Source organism: Leopardus geoffroyi, chromosome B1 (assembly GCF_018350155.1).
Source record: "Leopardus geoffroyi isolate Oge1 chromosome B1, O.geoffroyi_Oge1_pat1.0, whole genome shotgun sequence".
Lineage (NCBI taxonomy): Eukaryota > Metazoa > Chordata > Mammalia > Carnivora > Felidae > Leopardus > Leopardus geoffroyi.
Window position 1 is genome coordinate 71,674,239 of NC_059327.1, and position 23,070 is coordinate 71,697,308.

The 23,070-nt window shown below is 38.1% G+C and overlaps 1 pseudogene; it reads left to right on the forward strand.

Annotated features, from left to right (window-relative positions):
- Positions 1 to 4,461: 4,461 nt before the first annotated feature.
- Positions 4,462 to 5,674, forward strand: LOC123596381 (annotated as a pseudogene).
- The last annotated feature ends 17,396 nt before the right edge of the window (positions 5,675 to 23,070 follow it).

The window sequence follows — 23,070 nt, forward strand, 5'->3', positions numbered from 1 at the left end:
ATCCAATTGCTCAGGAGGTAGATGTCAGATTGTTGGAGAGGAAAATGGTCAGAGCTTCAAAGTGATACCTGAAAACCTATGTTGTTGGAAATTTGCTTCTAGAATTTTGCCCCTCTTATCCCAGATGGAACCTGAAGTTTAGTGAGCAGTGGCCTCTGGTAACTGTTTTTGTAGCAGGGGATGCATTTTTATATAGAAAGAAATCTTTTGGGGACGGTTTGATAAATAACATGATAATATTAACTGAGATATGGTATGGAAAGACGATTTTTCATCTTTCCACTGCAGTTGTACGTTACAATAAAAGATTTAGAGTTTTAATTATGGATTGAAAGGTAAATGAAACTCGAGTAGACAATGATCCCAGGATGAGGCTGTCTTTTCAGCAGTTAAGCCAAAATTCCCCCCTGATGTCATACTCATGGAGATTGAGTATTAAATGAATTTAAAATTTTCATGTTACCAAAACACAGTGTACCATTCAATTAAATATGAACTCTGTCAGTGACCATTTGGAGGTCCCCAATAAATTAACACATCTCTCTAAGGCACTGGCAAAATTTCTGTCTCTGTTAAAAGTAAATTAAAATCACCTTCAAGCTAGCACCTTTAACCTCCTGAGCCTAAAGGGAGCTTTCCTACAACAAAATCCACTAAATCATTCTTGTTTTAAGAGAGAGAGAGAAAAGAAAACTAATACATGATTATATGTACATATATATTAATAATATGGTATATATACATCTATACTAATACACGGTTAAGTTTCAGAAAGCTTATTGAAAAAAAAGTTCAGAAAAGATGAAGAGAAATAATTATTCACAGTTTTGGAGATATCTAAACAGAGTTGAATCCTGCAGATCAGATTGGTAGAACTTGGATAAACAGAGAGAAGGCAAGGTCTTCAGCATAGAAGCTTGAAACAAAACCTTACAGCTGCAGATTTGTACAGTGTGTTTGCAAAACATCAAGGAGATTAGTTTAGAGAGAGTGGGAAGGACATCAAGTTGAACTAGAAATCCTTTTGAATAAAAGAAGTGATTAGATTATAGGAATCCTTAAATTCTTCTCTAAGGTAATTGATCTTTGCCCTGCAGCAAATTGAGGAAGAGACACTATCGTTTCTTGAACGGAGTGGTTAGATTGTGGTTGCAGATCAAAAGGAAAAATAGGCTGTATGATACCAACAGAATATGGGAATCTCCATGCAATGCCAATAGTAATGTTGACAGATTCTATGCAAGTAGTAGGCAGATTAAATTTACACATTAATTAGGACCCAGAAATTTTACTATTGAAAACATAAATACATATTATATATAATATATATTTAATATTATGCAGTATGTTATGTGTTCATATTATGTATATATCGTATCACATATATCATATATAAAAATCTCAAAAAGTAAATATGTAAGTATTTCTTCCAAAAGTGTGTGTGTATCTCTCTCTCTCTCTCTCTCTCTCTCTCTCTCTCTATATATATATATATATATATATATATATATACATACATACATACAAGTGTCTGTTCATGTGTATAATCTCCCAAGGGAAGAATTCACACATAAAAACATGAGGAGAAATATACATACATTACAACGTTGGGAGTTGGGGATATTTTGGTAGTCCATTAGTAAAGAAATGTTATTTTGTGGACACTTATGTTGGTGACCCCCAATAGATCATGCCTCACAGTGGAAGAACAAATAAAGATTTCCTATTTCAGTGTCATGACGATATTTGTTTTCAGTCAAGTTTGGCCACATAAATAATTTATGCCTGGAAAATGGTACTTTTCCATTATGGAAATATTATTTGATGTTAATGATGTTAAAGTGTTGATACTTTTGTTGTTATTTAGCTTAACTTGTGCTTTAATAAGGAGCAACATTTTAGAAATGATTTTTAACAATTTGATGATTTTTGAGTGATTAAAATAATACAGTAGATAGTAATTGAAAAATCTATTTGAATTCAGTCATTAAAATGTAGACAAAAATATACAATCCCATATAAATAATGTGTAATAATCAAATTACTGAGTGAGAACCAGGAGAAAGATTTGTTTTCTTTTCACTTAAAGTAGTTGCTGCTTATGGCAAACATCTGAAAAAAAATTACCAGGGGAAAAAAAAAGAAAAGTAAATGGGCAAACCCAGGTCATGACATTTAAAAATTTTGAGAAAAATATTGGGTGATTAAACTTCCGAAAGAACTTAATAGATGCTTTAGTTCTAGAATGAAGGTCAGAGTAATTTTTCTTCTTTTGACAAAAAGAAAAGGTTGAAGACAATAAAATATTTTATATATACAAAATACTGATTGAAGTGCTAATCATTTAGCAAAATTGTTGGGATCTCATATCTTTGAAAGTTTTAGAAACTTGTTAAGACCTTGCCTTTTTGTTAAATATAGATTTACGATGCAATACAAATTTTATCTAATTTAAAATTCCTTTAAAACGAAAGGGAAAATATAGCAACAAAAGTTGAGTAAACCTTTGAATCAGCACTATTGCAAGAGCTAAGCAGTGAGCCTTTTGTGAGATCTTCATTGAGCTTCAAGGATGAATTTTAACACTGAAAGCCAGCACCTTGAAAGCAGTGAGCGCAGGACCTGCCTGGCATTTCTCTTATTTCAAGCCCACAGATCGAGACATGTTGGCATCTTTTTCCATTTTTTTCTCTTACAACCGTATGAAAAAGCAAAATGTGTATATTATTAGGGAGTTACAGAAACAAGTAAACAAATAAGTCTGTTACTAGTTTTGGTTCTGTTTAAGGAAAAATAAAAAGTCAAGGAATATCCAGTTAAAGTTTCAAGATTTTAAAATCCAAATTTTTATATCTAAGTGTGAGTCAGTTTTCTTTAGGTACATATAATTACTGTTTTAAATCTGGCTAATATCATCTTCTAAATTCTCTAAGATACATGTACTCACATATACACACAGTCACACACACTTGTGCCAGTGGGGAGAGTGGAAGGTATATATGGGGAAATCTAGGTTAATTTAAATGAATAAAATTGATTATAAAATACTTATGCTCTAATAATAGCATTTTACTGCAGTAGTCAAATTGAGTATATTTATTGGAGCTATATGAAAATAAATCCATCATATATATCTTTTGCTAATCAAGTCTTCTTTTGATGACACCATTTAGAAGAAAATACGCATATACCCTTGAATGAATGATGAGATCTGTTCACATATATCAACAATATTTTATCTGATAGCAAGGATAATTGCTAACAATTTAAAATTTTTCCCTTAAAATAATAATTAATTGTCATCCTCCCTATTCCCCCAGCCCCTCCCCTCTGCCCTCCGCTGAGATTAAAAGGAAATAGACAATTCCTCCAGGTGGTCAACAGAGCATTGGTGACACCAGAAGTTGACAAAGAGACAAGATGGCAGAGATTCTGAGTGGTCTTTTGACTAATGCTGGATTGCTGTGATTGAGTATAATCAGTGAAATTCAGACACCTGAGAATAATAATGAACTTTAATGTTACATTTTTTTCTGTTTTTTTTTTTTTTTTTTTGCAGCTATTCCCATCTGATCTCTTCCCTCATATCTTCAGTGAAGCTTTGTTCAAACTGCAACTTGGTACTAACCATCCATGTGCATGTGTATGTGAAGGGAAGGCTGTTTCAATAAATAACTCCACAGTCAGCACAAAGAACAAACTGCTAAGTGGAAAACACAGATGCTTTAGAAACTGTGCAAATATGATTCTTCCTCCCCAGTAGATTCTCTAGTATTTGGAAGGACGTCATTTATTTTTAAAGTTTATTTATTCATTTTGAGAGAGGGAGGTGGGGGGAGGGGCAGAGAGAGAGGGGAGAGAGAGAATCCCAAGCAGAGTCTAACGTGGGGCTCGATCCCATGAATGAGAGATCATGACCTGAACCCAAACCAAGAGTCAGATGTTTAACTGACTGAGCCACCCAGGCGCCCCTGGAAGAAGGACATCGACAATCCTGAACTCCTGCCGTCTGGCAAAGCTCTAGCCTGGCTGCCAGGGATTTGAGTGGCAAGCAGAGTCTAACGTGGGGCTCGATCCCATGAATGAGAGATCATGACCTGAACCCAAACCAAGAGTCAGATGTTTAACTGACTGAGCCACCCAGGCGCCCCCGGAAGAAGGACATCGACAATCCTGAACTCCTGCCGTCTGGCAAAGCTCTAGCCTGGCTGCCAGGGATTTGAGTGGATGGAGATGCAGTTTTGGACATGCATTGTTTCATAATCTATTTGACAAGAGAACAAGCCATCAAAATTTTATCAGACAGAAGAATGGCAGTGGATTATGCCCAGGTACAATGGAAGCACAGACCTAAACTAGGATGGGAAACCAGGGTCTCCTGTATTTCTGGCAGACCTCGTTACAAGACTTGAGAAGGAAAGTCAGTAAAAGTTCTTTTAGTCAACAACTGCTACAAATAAAATGAAGTTGCTAGTCGATAGAGGTGAGGAGCATGAGAGCGAGGTTGGCCACGTTCGGAGGGTTCTCTCCACATCCAAGGAGTCCGCACTCTTAGAAAATGCCTTAATGGAAAGGTACAGTAAATGACTTTCTATCCCTACTTTTATGGCCCATCAAAGCATACTATTGGAATTAAACAGTCCCACAACCTGAAAACTTGAGGCAAATCTGGTTTTCAGGCAGAGCATAAGCCTTTCATACTTAGAAGGCCTGATCGCTATCACGACATCTCTCCTACTACATATATGATCCTCTTGTTCTATCCTTATGATTGTCGCTTTGTGACCTACGCTGCGTTTTATCACGTGTTCTTTCTCTGGACCTGCTTTTGTCACCTGCCTGTGCCCCAGCCCTCCAAATCCTGCCTTTCAGTATTAGTCATAAGGTATAGGGCTAAAACCACCTGTCATATCTCCCCCACGCTCCTTGCACACTTGTCCAACTAGAACTTTATCACCTGACAGATAATAATCTAATGTTAAAACTCTCATCAGAAGCTCACCCCTTGCCAACTGCTTTGCTTGCCTATAACATGTTAGGCATCAGAACGTTCTGCTTAGAAGCGAAGGTTCTGGCACCTAGTTACCATATATAATTATTAGCTCTCCCACTCACTCTCTGTTTGACTTTTGGCAGATTACCCAAACTTTATGTGCTCCATTTCCTTTTAAGTAAAATGGAGGTGGAGCTGTGTGAAGAAGAGGCAAGAACGACCCCGGATCGGTAAAACCGAGGGCCACTGCGTCCCCGCAACCAGCACCTACATCCCCCTGTAACGACCACCATACCTAAGAGAATCGTTGAAGGGGATGCTAGCAGAAGGAAAGCCAAGGTGAAGGGTGAGCCACAGAAAAGGTCTGAAGGCTCTCTGTGCCTCCAAAGCCAGAGCCCAACCCTCAAAAGACCCCTATGAAGAAAGGAGAGAAGGTACTCAAAGAGGAAAAGGGAAAAGCAAATACTGGTGAGGATGTTAACAACCCTGCGGAAAACAGAGATGCCCAAACAGACCAGGCACAGGGAGGTGAGGGTCCTGGAGACGCCAAGTGAAGTGTGTGCATTTTTGACAACTGTTTACTCCTGGTGAAATACTATTTTTCATCAAGTTTTATAAAAATGCAGGATTTTCTTTTTCCTTCTTCCTTCCTTCCTTCCTTCCTTCCTTCCTTCCTTCCTTCCTTCCTTTCTCTCTCTTTTTTTTTTTTTTTTTTTTTTTTTGAACTATATTGGTAGTATACAGAAAGCTTCATTTTGTTTGGGGAAAGGGCCCATGTCACTAATAGAATATTTCCGAAGCTGGATTGATACAGGGGTGAAACGCCTTTGCCTTATAGTTTTGAGAAACTTCCTCTTGGTTCCCAGGAGTGGGGGATTCCTTGATGTTGACACACATTAGCTACCTTGGCACAAACACCTGTGGTGTGGAAAAACTGAAATTCATTTTGTTACAGCAAATACTTGGTGCCCAGGAAGGGACAAGAAGCACACACTCAGGAAATCAGAAAAGACTGTTTATTTCGCACCGCTGCTGGCCGGCAGAGTTACCTTCAAAGGCCTAGCCTCTGGCTCGGGTTTTACTGATCTGTTATTATATTTGCTTCCGGGTTGGGCAGGACTAGTATAGTCAAGCTTTTAGTTCCTGGCTGCTGGCAAGCAAGATTACAGAAGCCAAAAGCACGCAAGGGGAGTGTCCAGCCTCAGACATCTGGCTGGTCCTTTTTACTTGCGTTTACCAGCTTTCCTCCTCAATTTTTTATGACTTCTTTTCCCTTTCTGCCTTCACCATAGACTTGACTCCCTTAAACCCAAAGACCTGTTGGAACCTGAGCCCAGGAAGTGGTCCCCAGCACACCAGGCAATCTGGACTTTGCAGTGTCACCACGGAGATGGCATCTCTTAAAACCATTTCTTTTTTAGCTTGTGGATCTTGGTAATTCTGCCATTTTCATTTCACTTCCTGAAAGTCAGGACCCACTTGTGAAAAGTGGTTAAACAACATGTTACATGTGAAATGTCAACCTTCACTTTGATGTTCAGAACATCAAATGAAGACTTCAGTGGATTTCATAGAGGCTTTCTGATTTTGGTAGTCCATTGAAGAAGGGAATTTGAAAGTTGTTGTGTACTGTTGTGTGTGTGTGTGTGTGTGTGTGTGTGTTTAAGCTTATTTATTTTGAGACAGACAGAGAGAATGTAAGTAAGAGAGTTGCAGAGAAAGAATCTCAAGCAGGCTCCACGCTGTCAGCATAGAGCCCACGTGGGGCTCGAACTCAAGAAACTGTCAGATCATAACCTGAGCTGAAATCAAGAATTAGATGCTTAACCGACTGACCCACACAGGCAACCCAAAAGTTGTTGTATACTGTTAGCGGTTGTCTCCCTATGCCCTGCCTGAAATACCATGATTGTTTATGAAAAGCATCTTTAATAAAGCTGGATACAGTTTGAAAGTATAAAATAAAATAAAATAAAATAAAATAAAATAAAATTAAATTAAATTAAATTAAATAAAATTAAATTAAATTAAAATAAAGTTAAAAATAAAAATAAAATAAAATAAAATAAAATAAAATAAAATAAAATAAACACATGCAAAATGTTCAAAACAGTGTTGGGCACATGGGGTACCCAGTGACTGTAGTATTGCTCCCCAAATGCCATTGGTCATGTAGATTTTTTTTGTGTGAGTTTGAGGGGCTGCAGGGATTCTGATCACCTCTTTGTTCAACTTTTTCATGCCAAGTTCAAATAACTGTTACAGTACAGTACAACATTTAAAGAAACGTATGCTGAAAGAATTTTGTAACTTTTATTACAGTTTTAATGCTATTTTTAAAAGAACTTTTAAAAGGGATTTACATGTTAACAAATGCAATGAGCTATATATAAACAGCTTTAAATCCCCCAAAATTTATAAATCAGGAACACCTTTTTAGCACGAAAGAGGAGAGCATGAGCTCCGTATGATAGGCACATTTTCTCCCACTGAAATCTGAAGAACTCCTACCTTTCAGGGGATTTTATTGAGCACAAGTGAAGTAAAAATTGCTCATGTGTCCACAGGTGTGCAAAACTGCTAGTAGTTATCTTTTGCATTATTCATTTTCACTTAGTACTTTGATAATCCTCCTGTCAGGTGTTAAAAATAGGCTCCGTTGACAGGGAAAGAGCAGCATTTAACAAGAATACAAATGAAGAGGAGAAATGGAATGTGGGTGGTAACTGAACGATAAACTAGATTTTTATAGTCTTTGTCAAAAGATAATAGGTGCTGCTTAGTACTTTATAATTGCTTCTTTCGCAAAACTTGCAAAAGAATTGTCAAGTGGAAATGCAAGGTTCCTTATAATCTTTATAATATTTTAACATTAAGTTGCTAATGTTAGCAACTTATGAAAAGGTCCAATTTCTCTTTCCTTAAATATTTTTCTAAGAATCTCTCAGATAGAACTCATTTTCCTTCATTACTCTTCTTATCACCATTTCTATTATGTTGTAGTACACAGAGTGTTTAAGTTTAAAAGAAAAGGCTCTATTCAAAACTGCATATTATAAATTAAAATAGGAAGTATAAGCATACATATACTTTTTTCTTTATCACATGACTTTCACTTTCAACTACTCAGCTACTTTTCTTGTTTTGTTCTTATATTTTTATATTTTTTATATTATTTATTTAGTTTGAGAGAGGGAGAGCAGGGACAGGGCAGAGAGAGAAGGAGAGAGAGAATCCCAAGTAGGTTCCCCACTTTTAGGTTCCCCCCTGCGTGGGGCTCAGACTCACCAACCATGAAATCGTATTCTTAGCCAAAATCAAGAGTCAGATGCTTAAATGACTGAGCCATCCAGGAGCCCCCTGTTTTGTTTTTATAAATAACAAGGTACGATTCAACGTGCTGGCAAGGAAGAAACAAAACAATCAAATATTTCATTATGACTATTCACTTTTTATAGAAGATGCAGTCAGTATCCTGTGTAGCTAGACCTGAACAGTCTGATAATTGCCATCAGCTTTGAGTGACAATCGAGCATTTGAAAAGTGGCTGGTGTTTTTTATTTGTTTGTTTAAAATTTTTTTTTAATGTTTATTTGGTGGGGGGGAGGGGTAGCAGAAAGAGAAGGAGACAAACATCGGGGGCAGGGTCCAGGCTCTGAGCGGTCAGCACAGAGCCTGAAGCGGGACTCAAACTCACAAACTGCAAGATCATGACCTGACCAAAGTCAGATGCTCAACCGACTGAGCCACCAAGGCACGCGGGGCTGGTGTTAAATTAACCAAATGAGGAGGTCATTAGACTGATGTGGCTCTAAGGCCATGTAAGTCTACATAAGCAACCCAAAATCTAAGCCTGAAAATGCCTCAGGGTTATGAAATTGAAACCCAAAGACAACCAATCACAAACAGCCATCTATACTTTAAACTATTAGCCATTCAAAATTTTCCTTACTTTGTTTCCACCTTTTTTCTAGAAAAGTCTCTCCCTGATATCACAGTCAGTGGAGTGCTCCTAACCACTGCCAGTATAGTACTGCCCACTTGGAATGGATTTTTGCTCAAATAAACTCTTTAAAAAAATTTTTTTAAGTTTGCTTATTTATTTTGAGAGACAGGGAGGAGTAGAGAGAGGAGAGGGAGAGAATCCCAAGCAGGCTCCGCACCATCTTGAACTCACAAACTGCGAGATCATGACCTGAACTGAAATCAAGAGTCAGATGCCCAACAGCCTGAGCCACCCAGGTGCTGCTCAAATAGACTCTTAAAATATTTAACATATAAAATTTTAACACTAGTCTGAATTGAGATGTACTGCGAGTATAAAATACACACTGGATTTCAAAATTTCAGGAAGATATAAAGAATATAAAATGCTTCATTAATAATATTGTACATGGATTACATATTGAGATGATAATATTTTGTATATATTTGGTTACATAAAACATATTACTAAAATTGTTGCACCCTGTTTCTTTCTTCTTTTTGAAGTGTGGCTACCAGACATTTTTTCATTTAAAATTTCCCTATTTTAATGTGACTCAAATTTACATCTGATGTTACATTTCTTTTTGGCCATGTGGACAAAGACCACCCTTGCAATTTTCTAAACAAGCTTAAAAGATATGGTGCTTTGGATGCAGAAATAGTTCTACTAATGCATCAAGGAATTATAACCACCTTATTATTTTATATCCTGCTCTATATTTAAAATTGAGAATGCAAAATCCTTAAACACACATGTTTCAAAACCATCACTGCACATACACATTGGCACCCTGCTTTTAAAATGCTTTGGACCCCAAGACACGTTTAACTCCCAGATCTTTCCTGCCTCGCAATCTCTAGGTTCCCGGCCCCTATCTCGAAGATACGAGGCTTTCCTGCCAGATCCTAAGTTTGGTTTCTACCTACTTCCTGAGACTGATATTTTCTTCAGCCCTGACATCACCTTGTCCCAGACTCCAGGATGCAAACTCCTTACTCCCTGGGAAACACTGTGACCCTTCCCACTGAGAGTGCCAATTGCCCGGAAGCTGGCTCAGCCTGTGCCTTACACTGTAATGATTTTTACACAGAGATGAGCCAAATCCCTTTGATTCTGTTATTTGTCCTTATACATTTAAACTAAACTGCCAGATTTTCGTGTTGTGGTTGCCTAGAACTTTATGATTGTTTTATATTCGTGAATATATATAAATTATGTTGAAATTTATTCATGTGGTGCACAAAACCACAAAAGGGAAAGTATTTATAAACTTTTTTAATTTATTTTTTTAAGTTGACAAAACCATTTTCTCTAGCTTTACTGAGGTACAAATGTTAAATTAAAATTGCATGTATTTGAGGCGTACAAGATGATGTTTTGATGTATGTATATATGTATACATTATGAAAAGATTGCCACAAGCTAATTAACATATCTATCACTTCTAATATTTACCTTTTGTGTGTATGTGTGTGCATATGTGTGTGACAGCCCTTAAGATCTTGGCAAATTTTAAGTATACAACACATTATTATTCTTAACAGTAGTCATGCTGTATATTAGGTCTTCAGAACTCATTCCTCTTAAGTTTGTACCTTTGACCAACATCCCTCCATTTCCTCCAAACCCTATCTCTTGTAATCATCATTTTACTCCCTGTTTCTATGACTTCAACTTTAGTAGATTCTATACATAAGTTGGATCATGCATTATTTGCCTTTCTGTGTCTGGCTTATTTCACTTATCATAATGCCCTTAATGTCCTCAAAATCTATCCATGTTGTCACAAATAGATTTCTCTCTGTCTCTCTGTCTTTTTAAGTTTATTTATTTATTTTGAAAGAGAGAGCACAAGTGGGGAAGAGGCAGAGAAAGAGAGAATCCCAAGCATGCTCTGCACTGTTAGCTCAGGGCCCGATGCAGGGCGTGAACTCATGAACTGTGAGATCATGACCTGATTCAAAGTTGGACGTTTTAAGGACTGAGCCACCCAGGTGCCCCAGGATTACTCTTTTTTAAGGGCTGAATAACATTCCATTTGTATGTATGTATCAATTTTCTTTATCCATTCATCCATTGATGGACACAGATTGTTTCCAAGTTTCAGTAATGAAGTTCTTTTCTTTTTTTTTTAAGGGAAATGTTTCATAAGTTAATACAAAATGGGCAATAAATTTCACTAGTAACAATTTTAAACATTTTTATCTTATCTTATCTTATCTTATCTTACCTTATCTTTTATATATAGAGAGAGTGTAAGCAGGGGAGAGGGACAGAGGGAACAGAGAATCCCAAGCAGCCTCCATGCTCAGTGCAGAGACTTATGTGGGGCTCGATCCCACGACCCTGGGATCATGACATGAGCTGAAATCAAGAGCCAGACGCTTAACAAACTGAGCCACCCAGGTGCCCCTAGTACTAATTTTAAAAACCTTACAGGTAATATTGACACTTGCTGTCTTTAATTTTAAGAGGTAATTTTCTATTCAAAAGGATTACTGCTTAAAATAGAGGTACATTTTCTCCCCTTATTTTAGAGAATCAAAATTAAAAAAAAACTTTATTAAAGAATTTAAACTTAGGTATCATAATTAGGTAAATAATATAAGGTCAATTTTTAATAGAAATACATACGTTAATACTTTCATACACTAATCAGGATCTAGGCATTCTGATTTTAGCTTGCAGCCAAAAGTCCTCATCAACTCTTTGCCTTGGATTTGTTCATTTCTTAGAAGTTACTTTAAAATGGCTCAGTTGATCTACTCAATGTTCATTAACTGTTAAGAGAGTACATTTAGTACAGATTATCTAAGTATTTCCAAAAGGGCCACACCAAAGTCATAGCATCACTCCACTGGAATTTTTACCGAAGGAATGATGGAATTTTAGAGTAAGCATTAACTTTAGGTATCTTTTTCAACTCCTTTTTTAAAGATTAGGAAACTAAATCCTAAGAAGTTAAATGATGTGTTAAAACCACAGGGCTAAACTCAGGAGAACTGGATTCAGATTCTTAACTTTCTGTCCAGTGTTTTTTGCTTTTGTTTGGTTTTTAAAATCTACCCTACACTATTTCCTCTCTCCAATATAGTAGAAGTAGCAAGGAGGTATCATTTAAATACACTTTTAATACAATAGAAGAGGTTTTCTAATTTTCTCCTGGTAAATAAATAGTACTTGCTTATTTGTATTTAATAGGTTTTAACATGAGACAAATACAGCTTAGTTTGTCTGTACAAAATTATAGCTTCTGTCACAATTGCCTGTTTTAATAAATTTAAACAGCTTCCTACAGAATTGGCAGGAAAGACATGGGTGAAATTTTGAAACAAGATGTGTGTGAATATGTTTCATGCTACACAAACGGTTATAATGAGATAGAAATAGTTATTTTGATGACATTCCTTTGAACCTAGGGGAGGATGGATGAATGGAAGGGAGGCATTCAAGGTTGCACATAAGAAGTGACAGTCGGGAGCCAAGGTGGTGAACTGCACTTCCAAGAGGTACCCTGTGTCCCTCCCAATTCTTTATCAGACTTAGATTCTAAATAGCATTCTCTGCTGCCCTCTAGAGCTTTTAAGAGTCATTAGTGAGGACAGCAAAAAGAGAAATTTACTTAGGGGTAAGCAGGTAAATGACTTTTCCCCTTTAAGAATTCTGCGCCCATTTACAAGGTGGGTTTTTGTTTGTATTTTATTTTTTTTTGCACACCGCCAAGCATGAAACCAGCTGGGTGTCTTAAAATTCAACTCATTTCTGCCACTATCTACTAGCAGACAGCATCAAATTCCACAGGTTAAGGGCTCAGTCCTACAAGACTGTCCCCCACTTTAGAGGATAATTGCAAGTCTAGATTGTCACCTGTGTTTATGACCAACTGGCTATAGATCCAAGTTTCCTACAATCTCCTATTTGGGTTTTATTGATTTCCTAGAACAGCATGCAAACTCAGAGAAACATTTTCCTTACTAAATTACCAGTTTATTATAAAAGGTATAACTCAGGAACAGTCAAATGGAATAGAGCAAGGTGGGTGAAGGTGAAGGATGGAGTCCCCAAGTCCTCTCCCATGGCATCACTCACCCTTTATGTCCTCATGTTCACCAACCCTGTCCTTTTGAGCTTTTATGGAGTTTTCATTACATAGGTATGATTGATTAAACCATTGGCCATTTGGCAATTCTTTTCAGCTTCCTGTCCTTTTACCCTCCCTGGAGTTTGGAGCTCAGATGTGGGACTGAAAGTTCCAACCCTCCAGTCAATGGTTGGCTCCACTGGCACCAGCCTCCATCCTTAGGTGTGATTTAAAAGTCACCTCATAGGGGCGCCTGGGTGTCTCAGTCGGTTGAGCACCTGACTTCGGCTCAGGTCATGATCTCACAATTCGTGAGTTCAAGCCCCACGTCGGGCCCTGTGCTGACAGCTCAGAGCCTGAAGCCTGCTTCGGATTCTGTGTCTCCCTCCCTCTGCCCCTTCCCCACTCATGCTTTCTCTCTCTGTCTCTCAAAAATGAATAAACGTTAAAAAATTAAAAAATGAATAAATAAAATAAATAAATAAAAGTCACCTCATTAAAGTAAAAAAGACACCTTTGTCCTCTCATCACTCAGGAAATTCCAAGAGTTTTAGTTCTTTTTTTTTTAAATGTTTATTTATCTATTTCTGAGAGAGAGAGAGAGAGAGAGAGAGAGAGGGCCTGTAAGCACAGGTGGAGGAGGGGCAGAGAGAGATGGAGAGAGAGAATCCCAAACAGGCTCCATGCTGAGAGCACAGAGCCTGACATGGGGCTTGATCTCACGAACAGCAAGACCATGCATGACCTGAGCCGAAATCAAGAGTCAGAAGCTTAACCAACTGAGCCACCCAGCCATCCCCAAGGAGTCCTGTGTTTAGAAACAGGGAGGAGACAAAGATGAAATAGATATTTCTTATTACAATGTCACAAACTTTAATAACACAGAAAACAGAATATGTCATTTGGTGACTTACCCCTATATTTATTTAAACCAAATAAAATAATGAATTCTTTCTGCAAGGTATTTTTGTGTGTGTATATAAATTGGTCTTCTAATGTAAAAGTTTTAAAATGTGTACTTCTATCGTCAATTCAAACTGACATAACATTTTCATAACATTTGGCTCTAATTTTTTTGGATGGTTTTCAGTAGGATTGCTTCACTGAACTTTGATCTGTCTTCAGCAAACCTTCTGTCCTGCCACCACAATAAAGTAGTACACAAACTAGCAGAGGCCCCCCAGTTCCACCCTCGACCCTGGTTCTTCTCTCTCTAAATCAGCCCCTACCTCAGTGACAGTATGGTCTCCTCCAAACACAAATTATGCAATGCCACTTTTTAAAGTCCTTTTGTGCTTCCCTTTTTGTCCAGTCTCCATTTATCATTCTCTTTGATTCTCATTTGTGGCCCCACCACTGGAAGAGACTGCTCCCTCCTCTCCTTCACCCAACATATGGTAAGTGCCCATTTGGTGTTGGGCTCAAGGGACAAATCTAGGAAAGGAGGAACTATTTATTTTAGCCTTAAAAAACAAAGCCAGGGGGAACCAAGATGGCGGAACAGGATGGAAGTTTTCTGTGTGTCTCGCGTCCATGAAATACAGCCAGACCAACACTAAACCATCCTACACACCTAGAAAACTGACTGGAGGATTAACATAACAATCTTCACAACCTGAACCACAGAATTCAGCAGGTATGCGGCGCGGAAAGCTGAACTTGGGGAGCGGTAAGGGAGGTGCTTTTGTGAGCAGAGGGAGGACTGGGGGGGGGGAGAATATGGGAAAAGCACCCCTCCCCAAAAGCAGCTGGAGAGAAAGTGGAAAATTGGAAACAGCCGCAGGGACTAAACTAAAAAGGGAGAAAGGAGAGGGTTTACATTCCATTGAGACTGTAAACAAGGGGAGCGCAAAGGCTGCAACTCAGCAGCTCGATACCTGGCAGTGCTCTGGTGGGAAGGGTGAATCTCCAGGAACAGAGTGGGGTCCGGGAGGTTCTCGGGCCACACGGGGAAAAGCGGTTCCACTGCTGTAAGGACATTCGGTAGAGACTGTTGAAGCCACATGGTCCCAGCAGACCCCAGAAAACGGCCACATTCGCTGGTGCCGGAACAAGGTCATTAAGGGTGAAGCCCGGTGCCAGATGTGTGTGGTGATTTTCCATAATCTCTGAAAAGCTGCCGCTATACTATCTCGCAAACTTTTTCTAGGGCGGGCTAGCAACTGGCCGAAGTCTTGGGGCACTGGAAGAAGCAGGGTCTGGCAAGCGGTCCTGGGTGAAGCCGACATTCAGCCATTGCTCATTCGGCCATTGCTCGGTGAGACCCTCCCGCAGAGGGGCGGAGCGGGCCAAAGCCACAGTCCTTCAGAAGTAAGGGGCCGGGGAAAATAGCCACATCTGAGACAAAGCTCGAGAGAGAGGTACTGCCTGGGGCTTGGTCATGGACAGTGAAGAAGCGGGGAGTGAACAAAAGCTGAAGACAGAGGACGGGTGCATGATTGCTGATCATTAAGAGTTCCCATACTAGGGGCGCCTGGGTGGCTCAGTCGGTTAAGCGGCCGACTTCGGCTCAGGTCATGATCTTGCGGTCCGTGAGTTCGAGCCCCGCGTCGGGCTCTGTGCTGACAGCTCGGAGCCTGGAGCCTGCTTCCGATTCTGTGTCTCCCTCTCTCTGACCCTCCCCCGTTCATGCTCTGTCTCTCTCTGTCTCAAAAATAAATAAACGTTAAAAAAAAAAAAAATTAAAAAAAAAAAAAAAAGAGTTCCCATACTAGAGATTGGGTATCTAGGTGACTCCATGGAAACCTCTCCCGCGCATGCGCATACGCACCTACAGGCTCTGCAACAATCCAACCCAGTAGGCTAGCATCGCCATCTAGTGGAGAACGGAGCCATTACACCGAGCCCTGCCCAACTGGGCCAACCTTGCTCTTGAAGAACACAAGTCTCACCACCTGCTTAGTTTATGGACTATAAAGCGTTTCCTACTCGGACTTCTAGGGAAAAATGAAGTAATTTCAGCCATATTTCAATCAGTTAGCGGGTCCATCTATTCAATTTTCTTTTTTTATCTCTTTTTCACTTCTTTTTCTTGAATACAGAAAAGGAAAAATTTCAGTTTTATTTCATTTTTATTAAAAAAATTTCCTTCAATTTTTTTACTATATTTTTTACTTTTATGTATATTTTTTCAAATTCTATTTTACTTCCATCATTTTATTTTACTCTACTACAGTGTATTCACTTTTTCAAAATTTCAAATGATTTTCCCTATTTTGTCTCTTTTTTGTTTCTTTTTTGTTTTTCTTTTTTTGTTTCTTTTCTTTTCCTTAAATACAGAAAGAGAAAAAATTCATTTTTATTTTTAATTTTTATTAAAAATATTTTTCTTTAATTTTTTCACTATATTCTTTACTTTTGTGTAATTTTCTTCAAATTCTATTTTACTTCCATAATTTCATTTTAGTCTACATCAGTGTATTCATTTTTTTCAAATTCTCAAACGATTTCCTTTTCTTTTTTTTCCCCTTTTCCCTCTAATCAATCAAACCACTTTCAACACCCAGAACCAAAACACACCTAGGATCCAGCATCATTTATTCAATTTTTTGTGTGTGTGTTTTTAATTTTTTAATTTTCAAATGTTTTTAATTTTAAGTTTTATAATTTTAATTTTTCTACCCCATTAATTCCTTTTCTCCCTTCAAAATGATGAAACGAAGGAATTCACCCCAAAAGAAAGAGCATGAAGAAACGACAGCCAGGGATTTAACCAACACAGATACAAGCAAGATGTCTGAACCAGAATTTAGAATCATGACAATAAGAATACTAGCTGGAGTCAAAAATAGACCAGAATCCCTTTCTGCAGAGATAAAAGAAGTAAAAACTAGTCAGGATGAAATTAAAAGTGCTATAACTGAGCTGCAATCATGGACGGATGCCGCAGCAACAAGCATAGATGAGGCAGAACAGAAAATCAGCGATACAGAGGACAAACTTATGGAGAATAATGAAGCAGAAAAAAAGAGGGAGATTAAGGCAAAAGAGCATGGTTTAAGAATTAGAGAAATCAGTGACTCATTAAAAAGGAACAACATCAGAATCACAGGGGGTCCCAGAAGAGGAAGAGAGAGAAATAGGGAAGGGTTATGTGAGCAAATCATAGCAGAAAAATTTCCTAACCTGGGGAAAGACAGGGACATCAAAATTCAGGAAGCATAGAGGACTCCCATTAGATTCAACAAAAACCGACCATGAACAAGGCATATCATAGTCAAACTCACAAAATACTCAGGCAAGAAGAGAATCATGAAAGCAGCAAGGGAAAAAAAGTCCTTAACCTACAAAAGAAGACAGATCAGGTATGCAGCAGACCTATTCACAGAAACTTGGCAGGCCAGAAAGGAGTGGCAGGATATATTTAATGTGCCAAATCAGAAAAATATGCAGCCAAGAATTCTTTATCCAGCAAGGCTGTCATTCAAAATAGAAGGAGAGATAAAAAGTTTCCCAGACAAGCAAAAAGGAGTTTGTGACCACTAAACCAGCCCTGCAAGAAATTTTAAGGGGTTCTCTCTTAGGGGAGAAAAGATGAAAATATAAATAAATAAATACATACATACATACATACATACATAACAAAAGCAACAAAGATTAGAAAGGACCAGAGAACACAACCAGAAACTCCAACTCTACAGGCATCATAATGGCAATAAATTCATATCTTTCAGTACTCACTCTAAATGTCAATGGACTCAATGCTCCAATTAAAAGACATGGGGCGGGGCGCCTGGGTGGCTCAGTCAGTTGAGCGGCTGACTTCAGCTCAGGTCATGATCTCGCAGTCCGTGAGTTCGAGCCCCGCATTGGACTCTGTGCTGACAGCTCAGGGCCTGGAGCCTGTTTCAGATTCTGTGTCTCCCTCTCTCTGACCCTCCCCTGTTCATGCTCTGTCTCTCCCTGTCTCAAAAATAAATAAAACGTCAAGAAAAAAAATTTTTTTAAAAAGACATGGGGTAACAGAATGGATAAGAAAACAAGATCCATCTATATGCTGTTTACAAGAGACCCACTTTACACCTAAAGACACCTTCAGATTGAAAGTAAGGGGATGGAGAACCCTCTATCATGCTAATGGTCAACAAAAGAAAGCTGGAGTAGCCATACTTATATCAGACAATCTAGACGTTAAAATAAAGACTGTATCAAGAGATGCAGAAGGGCATTATATCATAATCAAGGGGTCTATCCACCAAGAAGACCTAACAGTTGTAACCATTTATATGCCAAATGTGAAAGCACACAAATATATAAATCAATGAATCACAAACATAAAGAAACTCATCAGTAGTAATACCATAATCGTAGGGGACTTCAACACCCCACTCACAGCAATGGAAAAATCATCTCATCAAAAAATCAACAAGGAAACAATGGCTTTGAATGACACACTGGGCCAGATGGACCTAACAGAGATATATTCAGAACATTTCCTCCTAAAGCAGCAGAATATACATTCTTCTCCAGTGCACATGGAACATTCTCCAAAATAGACCCTATACTGGGACACAAATCAGCCCTAAGTAAGTACAAAAAGATCAAGATCATACCGTGCATATTTTCAGACCACAACGCTATGAAACTCAAAATCAACCACAAGAAAAAAATTGGAAAGGTAATAAATACTTGGAGACTGAAGAACATCCTACTAAAGAATGAATGGGCTAACCAAGAAGTTAAAGAGGAAATTAAAAAGTATATGGAAGCCAATGAAAATGATCACACCACAACCCAAAACCTCTGGGATACAACAAAGGAGGTTATAAGAGGAAAGTATATAGCAATCCAGGCCTTCCTACAGAAGGAAGAAGATCTCAGATACACAACCTAACCTCATGCCTTAAAGAGCTGGAAAAAGAACAGCAAATAAAACCCAAAATGAGCAGAAGACAGGAAATAATAAAGATTAGAGCAGAAATTAATGCTATCGAAACCAAAAAACTATAGAAGAGATCAATGAAACCAAAAGATGGTTCTTTGAAAGAATTAACAAAATTGATAAATCACTAGCCAATTTGATCAAAAAGAAAAAGGAAAGGACCCAGATACATAAAATCAAGAATGAAAGAGGAGAGATCACAACCAACACAGAAGAAATAAAAACAATAATAAGAGAATATTGTGGGCAATTATATGCCAATAAAATGGGCAATCTGGAAGAAATGGACAAATTCCTAGAAACATAAACTATCAAAACTGAACAAGAAGAAATAGAAAATTTGAACAGGCCCATAACCAGTAAAGAAATAGAATTAGTAATCAAAAGTTTCCCAAAAAACAAGAGTCCAGAGCCATATGGCTTTCCAGGGGAAATCTACCAAACATTTAAGGAAGAGTTAACACCCATTCTCTTGAAGCTATTCCAAAAAATAGAAATGGAAGTAAATCTTCCAAAGCCTTTCTATGAAGCCGGCATTATCTTGATTACAAAACCAGACAAAGACCCCACTAAAAAGCAGAACTATAGACCAATTTCCCTGATAAACATGGATGCAAAAATCCTCAACAAGATATTAGCCAACCGGATCCAAAAATACATTAAAAAAATTTATTCACCACAACCAAGCGGGATTTATACCTGGGATGCAGGGCTGTTTCAATATCCGCAAAAACAATTAATGTGATTCATCACATCAATAAAAGAAAGGACAAGAACCATATGATCCTCTCAATAGATGCAGAGAAAGCATGTGACAAAATACAGCATCCTTTCTTGATAAAAACCCTCAAGAAAGTAGGGATAGAAGGAGCATACCTCAAGATCACAAATGCCATATATGAACAACCCAATGCTAATATCACCCTTAATGGGGAAAAACTGACAGCTTTCCCCCTAAGATCAGGGGTATCCATTCTCACCACTGTTATTCAACATAGTATTGGAAGTTTTAGCCTCTACAATAAGACAACACAAAGAAATAAAAGGCATCCAAATCGGCCAGGAGGAGGTCAAACTTTCACTCTTCGCAGTTGACATGATATTCTATATGGAAAAACCAAAAGATTCCACCAAAAAACTGCTAGAATTGATTCATGAATTCAGCGAAGTTGCAGGATATAAAATCAACACACAGAAATCGGTTGCATTCCTATACACCAACAATGAAGCAACAGAAAGAGAAATCAAGGAATTGACCCCATTTACAGTTGCACAAAAAACCATAAAATACCTAGGAATAAATCTAACCAAAGAGGTGAAAAATCTATACACTGAAAACTATAGAAAGCTTATGAAATAAATTGAAGAAGACACAAAAAAATGGAAAAAGATTCCCCGCTCCTGTATATGAAGAACAAATATTGTTAAAATGTCGATACTACCCAAGGCAATCTACATAGTCAATGCAATCCCTATCAAAGCAACACCAGCATTCTTCAAAGAGCTAGAACAAATAATCCTAAAATTTATATGGAAGGAGAAAAGGCCCCAAATAGCCAAAGCAATCTTGAAAAAGAAAACCAAAGCATTAGGCATCACAATCCCAGACTTCAAGCTATCCTACAAGGCTGTAATCATCCAGATAGTATGGTAATGGCACAAGAACAGACACTCAGATCAATGGAACAGAATAGAGAACCCAGAAATGGACCCACAAACGTATGGCCAACTAATCTTTGACAAAGCAGGAAAGAATATCCAATGGAATAAAGACAGTCTCTTCAGCAAGTGTGCTGGAAAAACTGGACAGCCACATGCAGAAGAATGAACCTGGACCACTTTCTTACACCATCCACAAAAATAAACTCAAAATGGATGAAAGACCTCAATGTAAGATAGGAAGCCATCAAAATCCTCGAGGAGAAAGCAGGCAAAAATCTCTTTGATCTTAGCTGCAGCAATTTCTTAACACGTCTCCAGAGGCAAGGGAAACAAAAGCAAAAATAAACTACTGGGACCCCATCAAAATAAAAAGCTTCTGCACAGTGAAGGAAACCATCTGCAAAACTAAAAGGCAACCGACAGAATGGGAGAAGATATTTGCAAATGATATATCAGATAAAGGGATAGTGTCCAAAATCTACAAAGAACTTATCAAACTCAACACCCAAAAAACAAATCATCCAGTGAAGAAATGGGCAAAAGACATGAATAGACACTTCTCCAAAGAAGACATCCAGATGGCCAACTGACACATGAAAAAATGCTCAACATCACTCATCATCAGGGAAATACAAATCAAAACTACAATGAGATACCACCTTACACCTGTCAGAATGGCTAACATGAACAACTCAGGCAACAACAGATGTTGGCGAGGATGTGGAGAAAGAGGATCTCTTTTGCATTGTTGGTGGGAATGGAAGCTGGTGCAGCCACTCTGGAAACCAGTACAGAGTTTCCTCAGAAAACTAAAAATAGAACTACCCTACAACCCAGCAATCGCACTACTAGGTATTTATCCACGGGATACAGGTGTGCTGTTTCGAAGGGACACATGCACCCCAATGTTTATAGCAGGATTATCAACAATAGCCAAAGTATGGAAAGAGCCAAATGTCCATAGATGGATGAATGGATAAAGAAGATGTGGTACATATATACAATGGAGTATTACTCGACAATCAAAAAGAATGAAATCTTACCATTTGCAACTATGCAGATGGAATTGGAGGGTATTATGCTAAGTGAAATTAGTCAGTCCGAGAAAGACAAATATCATATGACTTCACTCATATGAGGACTTTAAGAGAGAAAACAGATGAACATAAGGGAAGGGAAACAAAAATAATATAAAAAAAAGGGAGGGGGACAAAACAGAAGAGACTCATAAATATGGAGAACAAACTGAGGGTTACTGGAGGGGTTGTGGGAGGGGGGATGGGCTAAATGGGTAAGGGGCACTAAGGAATCTACTCCTGAAATCATTGTTGCACTATATGCTAAACTAATTTGGATGTAAATTATATATACAAAAAAAAGTTAAAATAATAGAAAAAATAAAAGAAAAAAAACTTAAAGCCTAAGACAGAAACGGACATATAAACAAACAATATGCTAACTATGGTAAATATTGTGGAACAGGAAGATAAGGAAGGACTAAATTTGCCTAGGAAATAGGAGTTTGCCAGCAGAGTATGAGGACAGAGCATTCCAGAAAGAGTATAGTGGAAAATTACAAAGGTAGGGACTAACATAGAAGGCAGGTAAATTTTGTATGTTTTGCTGGGGGTGTAGAGACAATGAATAGCTATTAAGTGATTGTAGGCAGGAGAGTAATTTGGATTTGAGAGAGACCACTCTGGCAGCAATTTGGGAGTGTGGAATGCAGAGGGAGAATGATGGGAAGTAGAAAAACTTATAAAGAAGATCTTGTAACTGTTCCGATTAGAGATGATGACTGCCTGAAGTAGGATAATGTAGGCAGAATAAAGAAGACTTTAAAAAATATTCAAGATGCAAAAACTGGAATTTAAGTGGTTCAAACACAGAGATGTTTGTTCACTGATGCATTCCAAACATCATACCTAGAAGAGTGCCTGCCACAATTAGATGTTCAATAAATATATGTTGGATTCTGGGAAGATGGCAGTGCCACGGTAGTTTTTGAGTCTTCCTGAATCTTCCTTACAAACAGGCATAGCAATTAAAATTGCACAGCCAAAAACCCACAGGTTCCTAAGCCAAAACAAAAGCACTTACTTGCAACCCAAATGTACCCAAAACCTATGGATTGGGAAACACTGATAACTAAAATCATCAGATGGTGTTATTATCTAGGAAATAGGAGGAAGAACTGGGTGCTAAAAATCAGAGAATCCAGATATCTCAAATACATACTAGAAAGCTCAGTCAACTAATCTGAGACTTTAGCAACCAAAATGGGGAAGATCAATCGACAGAAACCAATCACTGAGTAAGCATAAGGAGCCCAAGGGAAGGTCTGATGAGGATGGGATGGGATGGGATCTATGATATCTGAAAATAATCAACAAACTCTCCTTGCCAGAACAAACACCTGTACAGAGAAGAAGGAGCTAGGAATAAAACGCATACTGAACAGGACA